The following is a 24,173-nucleotide window of genomic DNA, read 5'->3' as shown; positions in this document are numbered from 1 at the left end:
TCCTCTTCAAGGGAAAACCCGATGCAAGCAAGTCTCTGTCAACGTGTCAATTTCTGACGTTGTTGTTTGAGAAGTAGCAGAAGGATTTTTGGCGCCGTTGCCGGGGAGGATCAAGTCAAGAACTCATCCAAGTAAGTGTCGCAAACTCATCTCTTGCATTTACTTTTTTGCCTCTCGTTTTCTTCTCCCGCACTTCTGAAAAAACAAAAATTTACATAAATATTTGCCTTTTTCCTTTGCCTTTTTCGTTTGCCTTTTTTGTTCGCCCTTTTCTCTCGCTTGCTTTCTGTTCGCTTGTGTGCTTTCTTGCTTGCTGAAGTCACCATGACTGAAAACACCAAACTTTGTGACTTCTTGAATACTAAAAATAATGATTTTATTAGTAATCCGATTGCTCCCGCCACTAGTGCGGAGTCATACGAAATCAATGCTGCTTTGCTGAATCTTGTTATGAAAGAGCAATTCCCCGGCCTTCCTAGTGAAGATGCCGCATCCCATCTTAATACCTTCATTGAGCTTTGCGATATGCAAAAGAATAAAGATGTGGATAATGATGTGATTAAATTGAAGCTTTTTTCCTTTCTCGTTGCGAGATCGAGCAAAAGCTTGGTTTTCGTATTTGCCCAAAAATAGTATTGATTCTTGGAATAAGTGCAAAGATGCTTACATATCCAAGTATTTTCCGCCGGCTAAGATTATCTCTCTCCGTAATGATATCATGAATTTTAAGCAACTTGATCATGAACACCTTGCACAATCTTGGGAGAGAATGAAATTGATGATAAATTGTCCCGCTCATGGCTTGAGTCTTTGGATGATTATAGAAATCTTCTACGCTGGTTTGAATTTCGCTTCTAGAAATATCTTGGACACCGCCTCAGGTGGAACGTTCATGGAAATCACGTTAGGAGAATCCACTAAACTCCTAGACAATATCATGATGAACTACTCTCAGTGGCACACTGAAAGGTCACCTACTAGTATGAAGGTACACGCTATAGAAGAAATTAACTCGTTGAGTGCTAAGATGGATGAGTTAATGAAATTGGTTGCTAGTAGAAGTGCTCCTTTAGATCGTAATGATATGCCCTTGTCTTCCTTGATTGAGAGTAGCAACGCTAGCTTGGACATTAATTTTGTTGGTAGGAATAATTTTGGCAACAACAATGCTTTTAGAGGAAACTATGTTCCTAGGCCTTTTCCTAGTAACCCCTCTAATAACTTTGGCAACTCCCACAACAGTACTCATGGAAATTACAATAGATCACCCTCTGATCTAGAGAGTAATATCAAAGAGTTTATCAACTCACAAAAGATTTTCAATGCATCCATAGAGGAAAAATACTCAGAATTGATGATTTGGCTAGGAGCATTGATAGAATGTCTAGTGATATTGATGCTTTGAAAGTTAGATGTGCTCCTCCAAACATCAACATGGATGAAACTTTGAAAGCTATGCGTGTTTCCCTGAGTGAGAGCAATGAAAGAACCGCCCAAATTCGTGCTAGACATGAATGGCTTAAAAAGGCGTGTTCTCGTGATAAGAATCACGAAGATCTTAAAGTTCTTGGTGTGACTCCCATTGAATCTTTGTTTTCTTGTGTCAAACCTAATGATGATGGGGCTGGATATGAATCCACTTTGGTTGAAAAACGCCCCAATGATTCGGAGTCCATCTATCTTGATGCTAAAAGCATTGAAAGTGGAGTAGAAGATATTAAACTTTGAGTAGTAATGAAATTACTACCTTGGATTTCAAGGAATTCAATTATGATAGTTGCTCCTTGATTGAATGCATTTCCTTGATGCAATCCATGGTAAACACTCCACACGCTTATAGCCAAAACAAGGCCTTTACCGATCATATCGTCGAAGCTATGATACAATCCCTTGAAGAGAAACTTGAATGGGAAGTCTCTATCCCTAGAAAGCTTCATGATGAGTGGATATCTACTATAAAAATCAAAATAAAAAACTATGAATGCAATGCTTTGTGTGATTTGGGTGCTAGTGTTTCCGCGATTCCAAAGCCTTTATGTGATATTCTGGGTTTTAATGAGATTGAGGAGTGTTCTCTTAATTTGCATCTTGCGGATTCTACTGTCAAGAAACCCATGGGAAGGATCAATTATGTTCTTATTATTGCAAATATGAACTATGTACCCGTGGATTTCATTGTACTTGACATTGATTGCAATCCTACATGTACTATTATTCTTGGTAGACCTTTCGTAAGGACTATCGGTGCTATCATCGATATGAAGGAAGGGAATATTATATTTCAATTTCCTTTAAAGAAGGGCAAAGAGCACTTTCCTAGAAAGAAAATAAGATTTCCTTATGAATCCATGATGAGGGCTACTTATGGTTTGAGCACGAAAGACGACGATACGTGATTCTATCGCTTTATGCCTAGCTAAGGGCGTTAAACAATAGCGCTTGTTGGGAGGCAATCCAATGAATTTATCTTTTTCTTTCTGTTTTGTTGTGTCCACTCCATCATAATTTTGTTATGATCATGTATTTTGTGTTTCTTTTTGTGTTTGAGCCAAGCAAAACCTTTATGACTAGTGTTGGTGATGGTTGTTTGTTCCTGCTGGAAAAAGACAGAAACTTTTAGCTCACGAGATTATTTTTCCTTTTTACTAAGAAAGATATTTTGAGTTGGTTCTTTTTTCTGCTGGTTGATATACCTTTTTCCCAGGCAATCGTAATTTTTCGGAATTTATCACGTACCTTAAGTATATGAAGTATACAGATTGCTACAGACTGGTCTGTTTTTGACAGATTCTGTTTTTGTTGAGTTGGTTGCTTGTTTTGATGAAACTATGGATAGTATGAGGGGGTACAAGCCATGGAAAAGTGAGAATACATTAATCTAACACCAATATAAATATAAATCAATATTGATACAGTACCTAAAGAGGTGGTCGTTTGTTTTCTTGTGCTAATGATATCACGAGTTTCTGTTTAAGTTTTGTGTTGTGAAGTTTTCAAGTTTTGGGTGATGTTCTCATGCACAAAGAGATAAGGAGTGGAAAGAGCTCAAGATTTTGGATGCCCAAGGCATCCCAAGCCAAATTCAATGACACCAACAAGCCTAAGCTTGGGGATGCCCCGGGAAGCCATCCCCTCTTTCGTCTTGAATCCATCGATAACATTACTTGGAGCTATATTTTTATTCACCACATGATATGTGTTTTGCTTGGAGCGTCTTGTATCGTAGGAGTCTTTTCTTTTTATTCTGTCAAAATCATCCTTGGTGCACACCTTTTTAGAGAGACAAGAACTCATCGTGATTTTGCTAGAATGCTCATCGTGCTTCACTTATACCTTTTGAGCTAGATTATTTTGTTCTATGCACTTCACTTAGATCTTTTAGAGCACGGCGGTGCGTGACTTGGTAGTTTTCTTGTGATATGAAAGTAGTCCCAAAGGTTCTAGGTACCCAAAGAGGATACAAAAACCTCCATCTTCATGTGCATTGAGTAGAAAGAGAAGTTTTGATTCCTCTCAATTAGTTTTGAGATGTGGATTTGGTAATATTAAGAGTTATGTTAGTAGGGTGTTGTGAATCTAGAAATACTGGTGTTGAAGTTAGTGATTCCCGTAGCATGCACGTATGGTGAACCTCTATGTTAGGAAGTCGGAGCCTAATTGATCTACTAATTGTCATCCTTTGTGTTGCGGTCGGGATCGCGCGATCGTTAACACCTACCAATCCTTCCCCTAGGAGTACGCGTTTAGCACTTTGTTTCGATTACTAATTAAAACTTTCACAACAAGTATGTGAGTTCTCAAGACTAATGTGAGTCCATGGTATAGATACACTTTCACCTTCCACCATTGCTAGCCTCTCTAGTGCCGCACAATTTTCGCCGGTGCACAAACCCACCATATGCCTTCCTCAAAACAGCCACCATACCTACCTACTATGGCATTTTCATAGCCATTCCGAGATATATTGCCATGCAACTCTCACCGTTCTGTATCATGACTTGTGTTGTCACTCTCATATTTCCATTACATGATCGTAAGATAGCTAGCGAGATGTTTCAACATCATACGCCAAGCTACATCGTTGCACATCCCGGTACACTGCCGGAGGCATTTCCTATAGAGTCATCATCGTTCTGAGCTTTGAGCTGTGAGTAAATAAAAGTGTGATGATCATCATTATTAGAGCATTGTCCCATGTGAGGGAATAAAAAATAAGAGTCAAAGGAGCCCAAATAAAAAAAGAGAAAACAAAAAAAAGAGAAAAAAAGAGGCCCAAGAGCCCAAATAAAAGAAGAGAGAAAAAGAGAGAAGGGACAATGCTACTATCTTTTTCTACACCTGTGCTTCATAATAGCACCATGTTCTTCATGATGGAGAGCCTCTCGTTTTGTCACCACCATATGCTAGTGGGAATCTTTATTATATAACTTGGCTTGTATATTCCAATGACGGGCTTCCTCAAAATTGCCCTAGGTCTTCGTGAGCAAGAAAATTGGATGCACACCCACTAGTTCTCCTTTTGAGCTTTCACATACTTATAGCTCTAGTGCATCCTTTGTATGGCAATCCCTACTCATTCACATTGATATCTATTAATGGGCATCTCCATAGTCCTTTGATACGCCCAGTCAATGTGACCATCTCCTCCCTTTTTGTCTCACAACCACCAGCACACTCTATTCCACCTATAGTGCTATATCCATGGCTCATGCTCATGTATTGCGTGATAATTATAAAAAGTTTGAGAAAGTAAGAGTGTGAAAACAATTACTTGGCCAATACCGGGGTTGTGCATGATTTTAATTATTTGTGTGAGGATGATGGAGCATAGCCAGACTATATGATTTTGTAGGGATAACCTCCTTTGGCCTTGTTATTCCGAAAGTTCATGATTACCTGACTAGTTTGCTTGAAGTATTCTTGTTTTCATGTCAATAGCAAACTATTGTTTTGAATCTTACGGATCTGAACATTCATGTCCCACGAAAGAAGTTACAAAGGACAACTATGCTAGGTAGCTTTCCACATAAAAATTCAGTCTTTATCACTTCCCTACTCGAGGACGAGCAGGAGTTAAGCTTGGGGATGCTTGATACGTCTCCAACGTATCTATAATTTTTGATGGTTTCCTGCTATTATCTTGTCAAACTTTGGATGCTTTGTATGCCTTTTATATCTTTTTTGGGACTAAGTTATTAACTCAGTACCAAGTGGCAGTTCCTGTTTTTTCCGTGTTTTTGACCCTTTTCAGTGGAGGATTTGAAACAGAGTCCAAACGGAACGAAACTTCCAAAAATATTTTTTCCAAAACAGAAGACGATCTGGGGACTTGACAACCAAGGCAGGGGGCCACCAGGGACCCCACAAGCCCCCTATCCGCGGCCAGGGGGGCCACGCCTCCCAGGATCGTGGGCTCCCTGGGCCACCTCTGCCCTAGGTCTTTTGCCTATATATTCCCAAAAATTCCCAAAAAATCAGGAGATCATTGAAAGTACTTTTCCGCTGCCGCAAGCTTTTGTCTCCGCAAGATCCCATCTGGGCACGTTCTGGTGCCCGACCGGAGGGGGATTCGGACACGGAGGGCTTCTTCATCAACACCATGACCTCTCCGATGATGCGTGAGTAGTTCACCATAGACCTACGGGTCCATAGCTAGTAGCTAGATGGATTTCTCTCTCCCTCTTGGATCTTCAATACAAAGTTCTCCAAGATCTTCATGGAGATTTATCCGATGTAATCTTCTTTTGCGGTGTGTTTGTGAGATCCGATGAATTGTGGATTGATGAATCTTATTTGAGTTTCTTCTGATATCTCTTATGCATGATTTCATATCCTTGTAATTCTCTTCCAGATGTGGGTTTTGATTGACCAGCTTGATCTATGATTCTTGCAATGGGAGAAGTGCTTGGTTTTGGGTTCATACCGTGCGGTGACCTCACCTAGTGACAGAAGGGGTAGCGAGGCACACATCGTGTTGTTGCCATTAAGGGTGAAAAGATGGGGTTTCCATCATTGGTTTGAGTTTATCCCTCTACATCATGTCATATTGCTTAAGGCGTTACTCTGTTCATCATGAACTCAATACACTAGATGCATGCTGGATAGCGGTTGATGTGTGGAGTCATAGTACTAGATGCAGAAAGTATCGGTCTACTTGTCTCGGACGTGATGCCTATATGTATAATCATTGCCTTAGATATCGTCATGACTTTGCGCGGTTCTATCAATTGCTCGACAGTAATTTGTTCACCCACCATAATATTTGTTATTTTGAGAGAAGCCTCTAGTGAACACTATGGCCCCCGGATCTACTTCACACCATATTTTAAGCCTTACTCTTTTACTTCGTTGCACTTTTTGCCTTCAGATCTCACTTTGCAATCAATCTTGAAGGGATTGACAACCCCTTTATAGCGTTGGGTGCAAGCTCGTTTGTGCTTGCGTAGGTACTCTGGACTTGACGATATTCTCCTACTGGATTGATACCTTGGTTCTCAAACTGAGGGAAATACTTACTGCTCCTCTGCTGCATCACCCTTTCCTCTTCAAGGGAAAAACAAACGCAAGCAAGTGCCCGTCAACGTGTCAATTTCTGATGCTGTTGTTTGAGAAGTAGCTGCAAGCAACGTTGTGCCCGGAACCTGTAAAAGCATGGCCGCCCTACCTCCCACAATCCCTTCATGAGAGTGACCATACCACTGTCACCACTAGTAATGCGGGCTAACTTCTAGCATCGACCAACGTAGTCAACAAAGCCCCGTTCGCATATTGGTGTATCGTGGTGGCACATGTAAGGTTGTGATGGTCGACAAATCTTAAATGAACCCCGTCTCCGAAACCACACACACAAAATCTTTTTGTTGTTACACCACTTCTTTCCCAAGTGGTCATCCATCTCAACACCATCACCATCACGCATCACTGGCCCCACAAGAAGTCTATAGAAAATATTCAACTATAGACGAGTGGAGGCACTCATTTAATAGGGCATGATTTTAGAAATATTTAGGAAGTGGTCTCACTGGATTTGGAGTTGGTATGATTATTCTTGGGGGTCTTACAATGTGGAATAAATGGAAAAAGGGGCTATTTAATTGACCTAGTAGAAAAAATGCGAGAGAAAAATGTTGACTAAGGCTATAAAAATAGTGCATGGTATTCAGGGCACCTAGAAATTGGAATCACTCCATTTGGAGTTGATTTGAGCTCTGTAGGATTTTTGTAAAGTGGGATTGGAAATACCCAAATTTGAATTTGAATAAATATACTACATAAAGGTTCAGTGGAAAAATGTGCAAAGCACATATTTGGATAGATTATGATTTTAGGAGTCTGTAGGGACTTGAATCAAAGGATTTGGAGTTGGTTTGAATTTATTAATGTTTAAATAGTATTTACTGGAAAATAAAAATACTAAGGGAGTACAAGAGACTATACTGTACCGGGGGCGCAGAATAGTAAATGGGTCGGCCCAGCGGCTCGTTCGCGTACGCGCCAAACCGGCCATCATGAAGGCGCCTTCTGGAAGTACGCCTTCGCTGGCCGGAACCGACTCTAAGGGGGCTGTATCCACTTACCAGTCTGGCCTAAACCCTGGGTCGCTTACAAGCGGGCCCCACTGGGTCCTTTCTCTCTCTCCCACGGCCCCCTTCTTCTACCTCTTGACGGGAGGCCAAGGAGGGTGCCAGCCGCCGTGGCCTGGCTGACCCGTTGCACCGGAGTGCGCGTCCGGGGCCTGGGCGGGTGTCCCGCTCCAAGCCGTGCTCGGGGTGGCCCCATTGGCCGGAGGGTGACCGGGAGCGAGGAGCTCGTTGAGGGGCGGCGGACGACGATTGTGGCCGAAGCTAGGGGATCGACATGACTACAGACAGGGAGCCCCGGGTCATTTAGGGGCCTACTACCATCGCCAGAATGCTCAAGGAGCTCTTAGCCTAGGCAAGGGCGGGACAGTTGGCTCGGACCCGAGCGAAGCCAAGCGGCGACAATGGCAGCCGTTGTGAGAGGAGGAGGGAGAGGGAGGTCCAATGGGGTTGCCCTGGAGGTCCATAGAGGGAGGAGGGAGCGAGACAGATCAAGAGTGGCTCGGGGAAAATCCAAGTAGAGGAGGGCAACCAAGGGAAGCTCGGATGCGCCTCGGGTTCTTTGGGCATGGCAGGCACGAGTGCTAGAGGCGTTTGAAGGCAACATGGTGTCGTGGAGGGGGTTAAAGTGGAGAAGGGAATCCCGTGGCACGATGGGGCATGCTGCATGTGCTAGACGTATGCTATAGGAATAGGACTAGGTGTAGAGCACCATTTCTGCATGCGAGGGAGGTGGTCACCATGTGCATTCATGCCCATAGTGGCTTTTTGGTTAGTCAAAGCTGTCTGGCATGCAAGGCATGCATGCAGGAGTGTGACTGAGGAGTTTGGCCTCATATGGGGTAATGTAGGTGGGGCTTCCTCTCTGAATAATTTTGCAACAACAAACTTTAGGCTATTACAAAGTATTTTTACTGTGAGGAATTTGAATCAAAACCTTGTCTAGTAGTCTTAGGCATGGAAGGACCACAGGACTACCAAGTTTCAGATCAAGGAGAGGAGTGTAGCTAGCACTTGCAGTTCAAGGCCACATTTCAACCAAAAATCAAGTTTCAGAAGGGCTGCTCATATTTCCCACATGAGGATGTGGGGGCATTGGCTTGAACAAAATTATTGGAAGAGAGTAAAAGAGGGGCTGCCATGGTCAAAACGAGAGGTAAAGAGAGGGAGTCACCCACCAATAATTGACCAGGGGCCATGGCAAGTTTACCGGAGGTTATATAGACATAGAAGAAGTTGTGGTAAAAATTTGAGCTCAAGGAGATTAGTATAAGGGGTCAGAGAAGCAAGTTTGGTAAGTCAGCAGAAGGTGTTTGATGGGTGCTAGGGCTAGAAAATGGATTCCAACTGCTATGAAACTTACGAGGATCACATTATAGGTCAACATGAGACAGGATACCAAATTTTGGATTTGTTGGAGAAATTTCTAATGTAGACTTGAAAACCCCTAGAAATAGGCAGAAATGACTTTCTGAAGATGAACCCATGCAATTTAATTCCCACAAATGTACGACTCGGAGTGGTGACATTATTTGAGTATTATAGCATGCCCAAAATTTTTGGGATCAATTGGAGAAACATCACAATGTAAAGTTTCCCAATTCTAGAAATCAATAGAGAAGGTTTTGAGGGGTTTTCGGCAAGTAAATCTTTTCTCCTTGATGCATCACTTTGTGTGAATGCATTTTTGGAGCACAAAAACATACCCACAAAATTGACAACAATTGGAGACACTTCGCAATGTAGAGTTGGTCATATTAGGATCTGGACAAATAGTGTTTTGGAATATTTAGCTGAATCTAATCAACTTGTATTGAGGTGAAACTTGGCAAGATCATCACATATATCATGTGTGATTTTCTAGAATATTACTAGGATTTATTTAGACTATTTCCTATGGAAATATTCCAAAAGCTTGAAATAGGCAAAAAGGGATTTGAAGGGTTTTGTCCAATATTTTGAACATGACCATGTGTTGAAACTCTTATAGATAGAATATCTATATCCACTGGGTTTCCCTAAATTTTACCTAATATTTTTAAACCAAGAAAAATAATCTTTCTTTGTAAATGACCATTTCTAGCCTTAGAAAGAGTATTTAAATAAAATAGCAAAATAACTTTTAAAATTATAATTTTGTGGGTTTGGGAAGTCTTTTTGATATTGGAATTCAAATAAAATATTTCGAGCAAAACAACTTGCCTAATTTGGGGACTTGTAGTACAAATCCTAACTCGGGGTTTTTTAAGGCTTAAATCAAATAAATGTTTTTTTGCTAAAAATAGTTTTTGGTCAAATACACAGGGTATGGTCATTGGACAAAGTTCCAAGTCAAGGAGGCGAGTCTAGATAATATTAGGAACCTTGTGGTCGAAAGGACGAGCAAACAAGTAGCAAGCAACAATCACATCAAGCATCACAAGCATTCACACAATTTTTAATTGGTCCTCATTTTTCAGCTATGTTAGTTCAGCTAGGAGATTTAAAACACATGGTGTGACAAATGTGGCTTGTGGGGGCCATGTTTCTGGTTTTCGCTCGTTGTTATGCGAAGGTTGGCGTTGGCCGGCAGGGTCTTGCTGGTCCTGGGGCCGCGGCTGCTTCTGTACAAGTCATGGTGCTAAAGCCCCCATATTTTAGTTAACCGAAAGTAGCCCCCGGGCCTGGTTGTAACAACCCAAGAGCATCCATGTAATATTTGCATAATTAACCTTGTATGCCATGACAACTTGGCTTTCACTTAATAAATTTTGGTGCTTCATGACTTTCACTAGCATCATATCATCATGGCATTCATTTTATTTTATTCTCCTCCTTGCTTATGTTGTGATGGAATGGAGTTGATGTTGTGATGTTGTGCTTGCAACAAGTGTATGCTCTTGAGTGAACTCTCCCCTTCAAAATCATTGAAAAAAACTTCCTCTCTATTTTATGCAAAATTATGCATTGTGGTGATTTTCTGCTTGCCAAACACCTACTTTAAAAATGTTGCTCTGCTTGCAAATATTATGAATGGGTTTTAAAATTTGCTCTTGGACTTGTGCACCTCTTTGTCCATTGTGTTAAACCCGAATGTCTTGCTAGGTTTAATTAAGTGTCATTTAAAATTTTGCCTCTCAAAAATGTCCAATGTGTTTTATAAAATAGGGCTTATTTTTATGAACTTAGTATATGCTATTTCTTCTTTTAAAACCCTCTTTTCCCAGGCCATTTTATGTTTTTCAAACTCTAGCTTTCATTAAAAAACCAGCCAGCAAACCACCAAATTAGCAAACAAACCAACCAGCTTGCTAACTAGAGGCACAACTAGCGGCCAGTGGCCCAGCAAGGCGCGCGCAGTCAGCCCGCAGCCTCCTCACCACTGCCTTTCCATGTGGGCTCCAATACTGGCCCCACCGATAGTGACAAACCTGTCAGCATTCTAGGAATGGGGGTACTCAGACCTGCCTACCTGCGGCCCAGGGCTGGCCCACTTCATCGACCTAAAACCAGAGGTTCCGGCATCACTCAAGGCAAAGCCCTCGTGGGGGGCCAAGCCTCACGAGGAGGAACGACATCAAGACCCCCAGGGGCCTCCTCAGGACCCCTCTGAAGCGGCGGATAATCCGAGGCAAGGCCCGGCCTCAAGAGTCAAGGATGACACAGAGAAGGACACGCGGGCAGCAGATAGCTGGACGATGCAGTTTCCCCTTTGATGAAAAGGGGACAGGGACGTACGCGGGTTCCCAAGGCATCTTCCAATGGTTTCCATTCTGGTGCAACAAGACCTTGGCCGCCCGCTGGCAGGACGGACGTCATCCCTGGGCTAGCCCCTGCGACGTTGGCAGCTACTTTGCAGGCGAAGACCACCTTTGGACAGGGGAGCATATTCCCCTATTCCCCTTCAAAATTGGCCACTGTGGGAACCCTTCCCACCAAAACGATAAGGGAAGAGGACCGGGGCCGCCACTATAAATAGATGATAGGTTGCTTCATAGAGGGGGATCTGATTCCAGAACCACCTATTGACCCACTAGCACTCAGCAAGGTCATCCAGCCTCGGAAGCGCCCAAACACTGTACTAGTTCATCCACCAACCTCCACGATTGGCAATCCACCAAATCAGGAGTAGGGTTTTACGCTTCACAGCGGCCCGAACCTGGGTAAACTATTGTGTTCTATGTTTCCCTCACCATCGAGTGAGTTCTTTCCTCTTCCCATCGAGTAGAGAGCTGATACGTCCATTTTTCATCATGCTTTGATGTTGATATTTATTGCTTTTTGGGCTGTTATATTACTTGTGGTACCATATTTATGCCTTTTCTCTCTTATTTTGCAAGGTTTATTTGAAGAGGGAGAATTCGGGCAGCTGGAATTCTGGACTAGAAAAGGAGCAAATCCTAGTCCACTATTCTGCACATCTCCAAATTCCCTGAAAAGTTACGTGGAGTTTTTATGGATTATATAAAAAATACTGGGCGAAAGAACTACCGGAGGGGGGCCACCAGGGATCCACAAGCCCTGCAACCGCCACCACCCCCCCTATTGGCGCATGGCAAGCTTGTGGGCTGCCTGACGGCCCACTAGCTCCCCCCTTTTGCTATATGAAGGGTTTTGGTCCAGAAAAAATCATTCAGGAGCTTTTTCGTGGTTTCGCCGCTGCCACGAGGCAGAACTTGAGCAAATCCAATCTAGAGCTCCGGTAGGACAATCCTGTCGGGGAAACTTCCCTCCCGGAGGGGGAAATCATAGCCATCGTCATCACCTACACTCCTCTCGTTGGAGGGGAGGCATCTTCATCAACATCTTCATCAGCACCATCTTCTCTCCAATCCCTAGTTCATCTCTCGTAACCAATCTTCATCTCGCAACTCCGATCGGTTCTTGTAAGGTTGCTAGTAGTGTTGATTACTCTTTGTAGTTGATGCTAGTTGGATTACTTGGTGCAAGAGTTTATATTCAGATCCTTGATGCTATTCATTACACCTCTGATCATGATTATGATTATGTTTTGTGAGTAGTTACTTTTGTTCCTGAGGACATGGGATAAGTCATGTTAATAATAGTCATGTGAATTCGATATTCGTTCGGTATTTGGATATGATGTATGTTGTCTTTTCCTCTAGTGGTGTTATGTGAACGTCGACTACATAACACTTCACCATATTTGGGCCTAGAGGAAGGCATTGGGAAGTAGTAAGTAGATGATGGGTGGTTGGAGTGACAGAAGCTCAAACCCCAGTCTATGCATTGCTTCGTGAGGGGCTAATTTGGATCCACTACTTTAATGCTATGGTTAGATTTGTCTTAATTCTTCTTTTGTAGTTGCGGATGCTTGCGAGAGAGGTTAATCATAAGTGGGATGCTTTTCCAAGTAAGGGCAGTACCCAAGCGCCGGTCCACGCACATATCAAACTATCAAAGTAACGACCGCGAATTATATGAAGATGATGAAACTAGCATGACAGAAATTCCCGTGTGTCCTCGGGAGCGTTTTTCCTCCTATAAGACTTTGTTCAGGCTTGTCCCTTGCTAAAAAAGGGATTTGGACACTTGGTGCACCGTTTCTACTACTTGCTACTTGTTACTCTTTGCTTGCTACGTTTCACCTCACTACACAATCACTTGTTACCGTTACTTTCGGTGCTTGCAGTTATTACCTTGCTGAAATACGCTTATCAGAGCCTTCTGCTCCTCGTTGGGTTCGACACTCTTACTTATAAAAAGGACTACGATTCATCCCCTATACTTGTGGGTCATCAAGACTCTTTTCTGGCGCCGTTGCCGGGGAGTGAAGCGCATTTGGTAAGTGGAAATTGGTAAGGAAACATTTATATACTGTGCTGAAATTTATTGTCACTTGTCACTATGGAAACTGTTTCTTTGAGGAGTTTGTTCGGGGTATATTCACCATGAACAGAAGCACGAGGAGTTGCTTCTCAACCTGAGGTACCTACTGAAAATATCTTTTATGAAATTCCTTCGGGTATGCTTGAGAAACTGCTGGCTAATCCTTTCACATGAGATGGATCTTCACATCCAGACTTGCATCTAATCTATGTAGATGAAGTTTGTGGTTTATTTAAGCTTGCAGGTTTGCCCGAGGATGAGGTAAAGAAGAAATTCTTTCCTTTATCTTTGAAGGATAAGGCGTTTACATGGTATAGGCTATGTGATGATACTGGATCATGGGGCTACAATCGGATGAAATTGGAATTTCATCAGAAGTTCTACCCTATGCATTTAGTACATCGTGATCGGAACTTTACTTACAACTTTTGGCCTCGTGACAGGGAAAGCATAGCTCAAGCTTGGGGGAGGCTTAAATCAATGCTATATTCATGCCCCAATCATGAGCTCTCGAGAGAAATGATCACTCAAAACTTTTATGCCCGGCTTTCTCATGAAGATCGTACCATGCATGACACTTCTTGTGCCGGTTCTTTTATGAAGAAGGATATTGATCACAAGTGGAATTTATTGGAGAGAATCAAACGCAACTCTGAAGATTGGGAGCTGGAGGAAGGTAAGGAGTCAGGTATGAATTTCCAGTTTGATTGCGTTAAATCTTTTGTTGAGACAAACACTTCTAGAGATTTTAGCGCTAAGTATGGACTTGACTCTGAGATAGTAGCTTCTCTATCTGAATCTTTTGCTGCACATGTTGATCTTCCCAAAGAGAAGTGGTTTAAATATCATCCTCCTGTAGAAAGCAACATAGCCAAAACCAATCTAGTTGAGGAAAAATTTGTTGCTTTTAGTGATCCTGTTGTTCCTTGTGCTTACACTGAGTAACCACCATACCCTGCTAGGATAAAGGCTTATTCTAAAGCTCCAACTGTGATACGTAGGGGTTACATTAGATCACTTGCACCCCCTGAGGAGATTAGAGTTGAACCTGGTGTTGCTATTATCAAAGATCTCTTAGCCGAAGACATACACGGGCATGTTATCAAGTTCTGTGAGGACTCTGCTAGAATTGCTAAACCTCACGTGAAAGACAAACACGGACTTATAGTTGGCCTGCCCGTTGTTTCTGTTAAGATAGGAGATCACTGTTACCATGGTTTATGTGATATGGGAGCTAGTGTTAGTGCAATACCCTGTTCTCTATATGATGAAATCAAAGATGAGATTGCACCTGTTGAGTTAGAACCCATTGATGTCACTATTACGCTAGGTAATAGAGACACTATCTGCCCTCTCGGAATTGTGAGAGACGTAGAAGTCCTCTGTGGTAAGACGAAATATCCTACTGATTTCCTCATCCTTGGTACTGCACAAGATAGCTTTTGCCCCATCATATTTGGTAGACCCTTTCTCAACACTGTCAATGCTCACATTGATTGCATTAAGCAGACTGTCACACTAAGTTTCGAGGGTGTGTCTCATGAATTTAACTTCTCCAAGTTTGGAAGACAAACACATGAAAGAGAGTCGTCTGGTAGAGATGAAATCATTGCTCTTGCCTCTATTGCCGTACCTCCTACGGATCCTTTAGAGCAATATCTGCTTGAGCATGAAAATGATATTAATATGGAGGAGAGATATGAGATAGATAAAATTGTCTTAGAACAATATCCTATTCTCAAGAATAATCTGCCTGTTGAACTGCTTGGGGATCCTCCCCCACCAAAGGGTGATCCTATGTTCGAGCTTAAACATTTGCCTGATACTCTTAAGTATGCCTATCTTGATGAGAAGGAGATATATCTTTTCATTATTAGTGCTCTCCTCTCAAAGCGCAAAGAGAAGAAGTTACTAAAAACTCTGAGGAAGCACCACGCTGCTATTGGATATACTTTTGATGATCTTAAGGGTATTAGTCCTACTCTATGTCAGCACAAGATTAAAACCGATCCTGACTTTAAACCAGTTGCTGATCATCAAAGGAGTTTAAATCCTAAGATGAAAGAGGTCGTTAGAAAAGAAATATTAAAGCTTATGGAAGCAGGAATCATTTATCCTATTACTCATAGTGATTGGGTAAGTCCAGTACATTGCGTACCTAAGAAGGGAGGTATCACCGTCGTTCCTAAAGATAAGGATGAACTAATCCCACAAAGAATTATTACTGGCTATAGAATGGTGATAGATTTCCGAAAACTGAACAAGGCAACCAGGAAAGATCATTATCCTTTGTCGTTTATCGACCAAATGCTAGAATGGCTATCAAAGCACACACACTTCTGCTTTCTACACGGTTATTCAGGTTTCTCGCAGATACCTGTTGCACAATCTGATCAAGGGAAAACCACTTTTACATGCCCTTTCGGTACCTTTGCCTATAGACGTATGCCTTTTGGCTTATCTAACGCACCTGCCACCTTCCAAAGATGTATGATGGGTATATTCTCTGACTTTTGTGAAAAGATCGTCGAGGTTTTCATGGATGACTTCTCCATTTACGGGTCTTCCTTTGATGATTGCCTCAACAACCTTGATCGAGTCTTACAGAGATGCGAATAAACCAACCTCGTCTTGAATTGGGAGAAGTGCCACTTTATGGTTAATGAAGGTATCATCTTAGGACACAAAATCTCTGAAAGAGGCATTGAAGTTGATAAGGCTAAGGTTGATGCAATTGAGAAAATGCCTTGCCTGACAGATATCAGAGGTATACAAAGTTTCCTAGGTCATGTTGGCTTCTATAGAAGGTTCATTAAAGACTTCTCTAAGATTTCTAGGCCTCTTACCAACCTCTTGCAGAATGATGTTCCTTTTGTTTTTGATGAGGATTGTGAGGAAGCCTTTGAAATACTTAAGAAGGCTTTGATAACCGCACTTATTGTTCAACCACCTGACTGGAACTTGCCCATTGAAATCATGTGTGACGCTAGTGATTACGCTGTTGGTGCTGTTTTAGGAAAAAGAATTGACAAGAAGTTGAATGTCATTCACTATGCTAGTAAAACTCAAGACAGTGCTCAAAGAAACTATGCCACTACGGAGAAGAAATTTTTAGCAGTCGTGTTTGCATGTGAAAAGTTCAGATCTTACATAGTTGACTCCAAAGTCACTATTCACTATGATCATGCTGCTATTAAGTAACTCATGGAGAATAAGGACGCTAAGCCTAGGCTGATCAGATGGGTTCTCCTCCTACAGGAATTTGATTTGCATGTCGTTGACCGAAAGGGTGCTGATAACCCTGTAGCAGATAACTTGTCTAGGCTAGAGAATTTCCTTGATCACCCACTACCTATTGATGACAGCTTTTCTGATGAGAAATTAAATGTCATCCGCACTTCACTTAGTGCACCGTGGTATGCCGATTATGCAAACTATATCGTAGCCAAATACATACCACCCATTTTCACCTATCAACAAAAGAAGAAATTCTTCTTTGATTTGAGACACTACTTTTGGGATGATCTTCACCTTTATAAGGAAGGAGTAGATGGTGTTATTAGACGTGTGCCTGAACATGAACAAGGACAGATCCTGCAGAAGTGTCATTCCGAAGCCTACGGAGGACACCATGCTGGAGATAGAACTGCCCATAAGGTATTGCAATCAGGTTTCTATTGGCCCACTCTCTTCAAGGATGCTCGTAAGTTTGTCTTGTCTTATGATGAATGCCAAAGGATAGGGAACATCGGTAAGCGTCAAGTAATGCCTATGAACTATTCACTTGTCATTGAACCATTTGATGTCTGGGGCTTTGATTATATGGGACCCTTCCCGAGTTCCAATGGGTACACTCACATCTTAGTTGCTGTGGATTACGTTACTAAGTGGGTAGAAGCTATCCCCACTAAAAATGCTGAGCACCACACCTCCATTAAGATGCTGAAAGAAGTCATATTCCCAAGATTTGGAGTCCCTAGATACTTGATGACTGATGGCGGTTCACACTTCATTCATGGTGTTTTCCACAAGATGCTATCTAAGTATGATGTCAACCATAGAGTTGCATCTCCTTATCATCCTTAGTCTAGTGGTCAAGTGGAGTTGAGTAATAGGGAGATCAAGTTGATCCTACAAAATACCGTCAATAGATCTCGAAAGAACTAGTCTAGCAAACTAGATGATGCACTATGGGCTTATGGGACTGCTTATAAGAATCCCATGGGCATGTCACCGTATAAAATGGTTTACGGTAAGCCTGTCATTTACCTCTTGATCTGGAACACAAAGCTTATTGGGCAATCAAAGAGCTCAACTTTGATTTCAAACTTGTCGGTGAGAAGCGGTTGTTTGATATCAACTCGTTAGATGAATGGAGAGCCCAGGCATATGAGAATGCCAAGTTATTCAAGGAAAAGGTTAAGAGAGGGCACGACAAACGAATACAGAAACGAGAGTTCAATGTAGATGATTATGTCTTGCTATACAATTCTCCTTTGAGATTCTTTGCAGGCAAGCTTCTCTCTAAATGGGAAGGTCCCTATGTTGTCGAGGAACTATATCGTTCCGGTGCCATCAAAATCAATAACACGGAAGGAAATTTTCCTACAGTGGTAAATGGGCAAAGAATCAAGCATTATATCTCTCGTACTCCCATAAATGTTGAGACCAATATCATCAATGTCATAACTCCAGAGGAGTACATAAGGGATGTTTATCAGCCTGTTTCAAACCTTGAAAACGAAGATGTATCTCTTTCGGTAAGAAATTGGACTCCGATACTTTTCCAATAGGAAACTTCTTCCGTTTTGGAATTTTTGGAAAATTAGAAAAATAAAAAGCAGTCCAGAGAGCGAACGAGGCAGCCACAAGCCCTGCCACCGGCCCTACCCCCATGGTGGCGGAGGGCAAGCTTGTGGGCACCTCGTGTGCCTCCCGGACTCGTTTTCTTGTGGAGGACTCCTTCTAGCCCAGAAAAAATCAATATATAGTCGCCCGAAGGTTTTGATCTCCGTATTGCGTAGTTTTCCTCTGTTTTCATTTCGAGCCTGTTTGTGTGACAGATCTAGATCATCATGACTTCCCCAAACGCTCCTAAGGACAAGATCTTCGAGAAGGTCATCAATCCCTACCTCACGGAAGTGCTGAAACACCCTCAATTTATCAAGATGAGCGAGGGGATGTTGCACATCCGTGATGTTGAGGGGCCTAAGAAGACTAGAAGCATGGAGACGAGGCTCGAAGCAATGGAGCAACAAGTCTTCAAGTGCCAAGGGATGGTGGAGCGTGGACTCAATGCCAACCACACGATGATCACGGAGTTCACTAGAAATCACAAGATGGATGCCATTGGTATTGGGAAACACCTCTCCAGGCTCTACAATAGGGTTGACCAACTTCAGGGCCAGATCTATGACCTGTAGAATCAAAACTGTGAGTATGAGTACAGATTTAAATCAATAAGGTTGGCTGCAGATTTGAGGATTCCGGCGACTCGTTCATCCTGCCATGATGGAGCACGTATGCCTTGGAAGACGGAGGATCAGACTACTCCGACAACAACACCACCATCACCACCAAAGGAAGACAACTAAGCATTGGTATGGGCAATCCCCTTGGCTTCTGCCAAGCTTGGGGGAGTTGCCCTGGTATCGTATCACCTTTATATCTTTTGCTTTTACCTTTGTTTTAGTTCTTTCCTTTTCAGTTTTTATTTCTTCTTTTAGAGGAATACGTCTTTTGTTTTTAGTTTGAGTCTTTTGCTTTTGTCTCTCCCCCGTTGTATTCGAGCTTACGAGCTATACAATAAAGAGTGTCTTAGTCAAGGGCTTTGCTTTGTGCCATGATCAAAAGTATGAAAAGAATGATAGCATGAAAGATCATGAGACGATCTTATGGAAAGTGATAACTTCACTTTTGACAAGTATGATGACTGAAACTTGTTGAGAATAAATCAACATAGACCTCAGTCATTGTTGCAATTAATAAGAAGTAATAAGGAAAGAGAGGTTCACATATAAATATATCATCTTAGACACTTTTTACAATTGTGAGCAGTCACCAAACTATTACATGCTTAGGAGTAGATGTTGGACAAGGAAGACAACATAATTAATTGTGTTTGCTTGGTTCCAAACAATGTTATATGATTAGAGACCCCTTAGGATGTGACCATTGCTTCCACCTCATATTAGCCAAAACTCCCGCACCAAGTAGAGATACTAGTTGTGCATCCATAAACCTCCAACCCAGTTTTGCCATGAGAGTCCACCATACCTACCTATGGACTGAATAAGATCCTTCAAGTAAGTTGTCATCGGTGCAAGCAATAAAAAAATTGCTATCTAATATGTTTGATCTATTAGTGTGTGGAAAATAAGCTTTGTACGAACCTGTGATGAGGAAGACATAAAAGCGACAGACTGCATAATAAAGTTCTTTATCACAGGAGGCAATATAAAGTGGCGTTCCTCCGCACTAAGAGGACACACATTCAAACCTCAAAAGCGCATGAAACCTCTGCTTCCCTCTGCGAAGGGCCTATCTTGTACCTTTAAGTTTTTCCCTTGTAAGAGTCATGGTGATCATCACCAATTCCCTATTTTTGCCTTTGTCTTGGCTACCGTCACATGTTTGGGATAGATCTATATTCATATATCAACTTGGAGTTGAGTACTTATGCTTTAGTGTTGTTGACTTTACCTTTGAGGTAAATGGTTGGCAGGCAAAACTATAAGCCCCTATCTTCCTCTGTGTCCAGCTGAAACTTTGACACCATGAGTACCACGTGAGTTGTAACAATTGTGGAAAACAAAAGAGATGATTGAGTATGTGGGTTTTCCTTACAAGCTCTTATTTGACTCTTTCTGATGTTGTGATAAATTCCAATTGCTTCAATGACTATGGACTATTGTTGGTTACTTCTCGGTAAGGTTTTTGCTTTGTGAAGGAATTGTTACTTTCCCATAAGAATCTTTATGATATATTGTTGTTCTATGTGTGATCATGATGCCCTCATGTGTGTATTATGTTTTCTCGACACCTTCGTCCCTCAACATGTGGACATGTTTATGGAACTTGGTTTTCGCTTGAGGACAAGCGAGGTCTAAGCTTGGGGGAGTTGATACGTCCATTTTGCATCATGCTTTAATGTTGATATTTATTTCTTTTTGGGCTATTATATTACTTGTGGTACCATATTTATGCCTTTTCTCTCTTATTTTGCAAGGTTTATTTGAAGAGGGAGAATTCAGGTAGCTGGAATTCTGGACTAGAAAAGGAGCAAATCCTAGTCCACTATTCTGCAAATCTCCAAATGCCCTGAAAAGTTACGTGGATTGTTTTTGGATTATATAAAAAATACTGGGCGAAAGAACTACCAGAGGGGGGCCACCAGGGCTCCACAAGCCCTGCCACCGCCACCACCACCCCTGGTGGCGCAGGGAAAGCTTGTGGGCGGCCTGATGGCCTACTAGCTCCCCCCTTTTGCTATATGAAGGGTTTTGGTCCAGAAAAATCATTCGGGAGCTTTTTCGTGGTTTCGCCGCCACCACGAGGCGGAACTTGAGCAGATCCAATCTAGAGTTCCGGCAGGACGATCCTGCTGGGGAAACTTCCCTCCCGGAGGGGGAAATCGTCGCCATCGTCATCACCAACACTCCTCTTGTCGGAGGGGAGGCATCTTCATCAACATCTTCATCAGCACCATCTCCTCTCCAATCCCTAGTTCATCTTTTGTAACCAATCTTCGTCTCGCAACTCCGATTGGTACTTGTAAGGTTACTAGTAGTGTTGATTACTCTTTGTAGTTGATGCTAGTTGGATTACTTGGTGGAACAGTTTATGTTCAGATCCTTGATGCTATTCATTACACCTCTGACCATGATTTTGATTATGTTTTGTGAGTAGTTACTTTTGTTCCCGAGGACATGGGATAAGTCATGTTAATAATAGTCATGTGAATTTGTTATTCGTTCGGTATTTTGATATGCTATATGTTGTATTTTCCTCTAGTGGTGTTATGTGAACGTCGACTACATAACACTTCACCATATTTGGGCCTAGAGGAAGGCATTGGGAAGTAGTAAGTAGATGATGGGTTGCTGGAGTGACAGAAGCTTAAGCCCCAGTCTATGCATTGGTTCGTGAGGGGCTGATTTGGATCCACTAGTTTAATGCTATGGTTAGACTTTGTCTTAATTCTTCTTTTGTAGTTGCGGATGCTTGCGAGAGAGGTTAATCATAAGTGGTATGCTTGTCCAAGTAAGGGCAGTACCCAAGCGCCGGTCCACCCACATATCAAACTATCAAAGTAACAAACGCGAATCATATGAACATGATATAACTAGCATGACAAAAATTCCCGTGTGTCCTCGGGAGCGTTTTTCCTCCTATAAGACTTTGTTCAGGCTTGTCCCTTGCTACAAAAGGGATTGGGCCACTTGCTGCACCGTTGCTACTACTTGTTACTTGTTAATCTTTGCTTGCTACGTTACACCTCACTACACACTCACTTGTTACCGATACTTTCAGTGCTTGTAGTTATTATCTTGCTGAAATTCGCTTATCAGAGCCTTATGCTCCTCGTTGAGTTCGACACTCTTACTTATCGAAAGGACTACGGTTGATCCCCTATACTTGTGGGTCATCAAGACCTGGGCGAGGTTAGGCCGTGGGAGATCTTCATACATGCCCCTGAGTTTGAATCCTTAGGGTTTTGCGGAGCCCAAAATCCTACATTTAACACGTCAGGTAGGGGGCGTGTTAAGGTCATCTTCGAGATTCACCTTCCCCAGGCCTGCTGCTCCGATGGCCGGTGCCCAACCGGCTTCTTCGAGACTCATCGATTTGGCTTCCAACCACTATGTCACAGCGGATGGAAGCGCACACGCCGGTGTTGTGGTACCGGGCGACTGATACCAGATGATCAACGTCATCTCCTCCGTCGCAACCACCCGCGCCACCCAGGCACACGGCGGCTGGGCGGTGCACCCGACACCCGCGACGCGCCGCATCAACTTGGGGGACCTCAGCGCACACGATGCTTTGGAGATGGCGAGCGAGATTCCCCGCCAACGACCAATGCAAGGGGGCTTCGACGCCTGGGTGGACCAGATAATGGACCTGATCGCCATCGCCCAGAAGACCTTCCAACCCCGCTATTCTTCAAGGTCGCAGGCGAAAGGCGTAGGGGGCTTACACCTCATGCCGGCCCTCGGGACTGCAAGCAATGGGGCCCCTCCTTGAGCCGGGCCGAAGGAGCGTGGGCAAGGAGGCGCCCCCGGACCGCTGGGCGTGGCACTGGGGCCTCACCCGCGGAGGAATTACGAAGAGCCAAACCCCAGGCCTCAGGGGGACGAGTCAGACACAGGGATGAGACACAAGTGGCACGGGCCGCCCGCGGCAACCACGATGCCAGTGTGGGCATCGAGGCCCGGGCCTCGCGAAGCGCCCCTCAGGTATGGAGAAGCTATGCGAGTTAATTTTTTGTGTTCACTACTCTAGGGAGTGCATGTTGACTACACGTATTTTTAGGTGCTCATAGCATGCCCCTACATATCATATCATTTACTCATGTTTTTGTAACTCCTGTTGCATCCATTCGGCGACCTGACACCTTGCCTTGCTTGCATCTTTGGGCGATCTACCTCCCTCGCTTGGGGGCTCCGGCCGGTGCGCGGTTCCCCGACGCGGGGTCTGGGGAAGCCCCGCGGCTCCCAAGGACCACAATCGACAGGATAAAATCAGAGTCGCTTGAGCGTCAAGGGGGCTCCTGAGGATTGCGCATCACGAGCCTTACTGGTCTCAAGGCCACCTGTAGCCCTTGATATCGTCCTCGGTGACCCGGTCGTTATCAGGGGTGGCAGGGATTGACCCCGTAGCTGAGATCGTTCATTCGGTCACAAGCAGCGGCGGTCGGGAAATGTGCGGGACCGGGTCCAGGCGATGTAGAACCGCTTGAACGTCAAAAGGGGGATCCTGGGCATCGTGCCTAAGGGACCTTACCGGTCACAAGGATACCTGTCTCCCTTGACATCGTCCTTGGTTATCGGTCGTTATCAGGGGTGGCAGGGCCTAACCCCGTAGCTACATCCGTTCACTCGGTCACACACGACGGTGGTTGGGAAATGTGCGGGGCTGGATCCTAGCGACGTAGAGCTGCTCGAACATTTAGGGGGGCTCCTGAGCATCATGCCTCAGGAGCCTTACCTGTCACAAAGCCACTAGATCACCCTAGTGCCGCCAAGCCTTGGTCGGTACCGGGGGATGTCGAGGACTTGCCTCGTGAGGCGCCTCACGACGGCAGGGAAATGTGCAGGACTGGACGTGTCGATGTAGAGCCATAGAAAAGCCCTTAACAGGCCTCCGGGGAAGGAGGACGCAGGACATGCATCAACCCGTCGCCCCTCTGCCTCGTCCTTCAAACCTTTCGGAACCTACTTTATCCTATGAGACTCTCATCTAATAACGAGCCGAGGCTGTATACGCCCAGGGCCCCCCGAGGACGAGGAAGGGGTCCACCCCATGCCTAGTGGAAGACGGATGCTCCGCGCTGGGTATAGACGGAGGAAATCAACACAGTCTAGCAATGACTTCCTGAAGCTCAGGCCCCAATGCCTTGGGGGTAGGAACACTCGTGAGGCCAAAGCGTCCTCGCGACCTCCCATATACTCCCCCACTGTGACACTCTCACGTAATAACAAGCCGAGGCTGTATACGCCCAAGGGCCCCAAGGACGCTAAGCAGTCCATCCCATGCCTAGTG

Source organism: Hordeum vulgare, chromosome 5H (genome assembly GCF_904849725.1).
Source record: "Hordeum vulgare subsp. vulgare chromosome 5H, MorexV3_pseudomolecules_assembly, whole genome shotgun sequence".
Classification (NCBI taxonomy): domain Eukaryota; kingdom Viridiplantae; phylum Streptophyta; class Magnoliopsida; order Poales; family Poaceae; genus Hordeum; species Hordeum vulgare.
The sequence above is the reverse complement of the archived record's forward strand: the minus strand, read 5'-3'. Positions refer to the sequence as shown.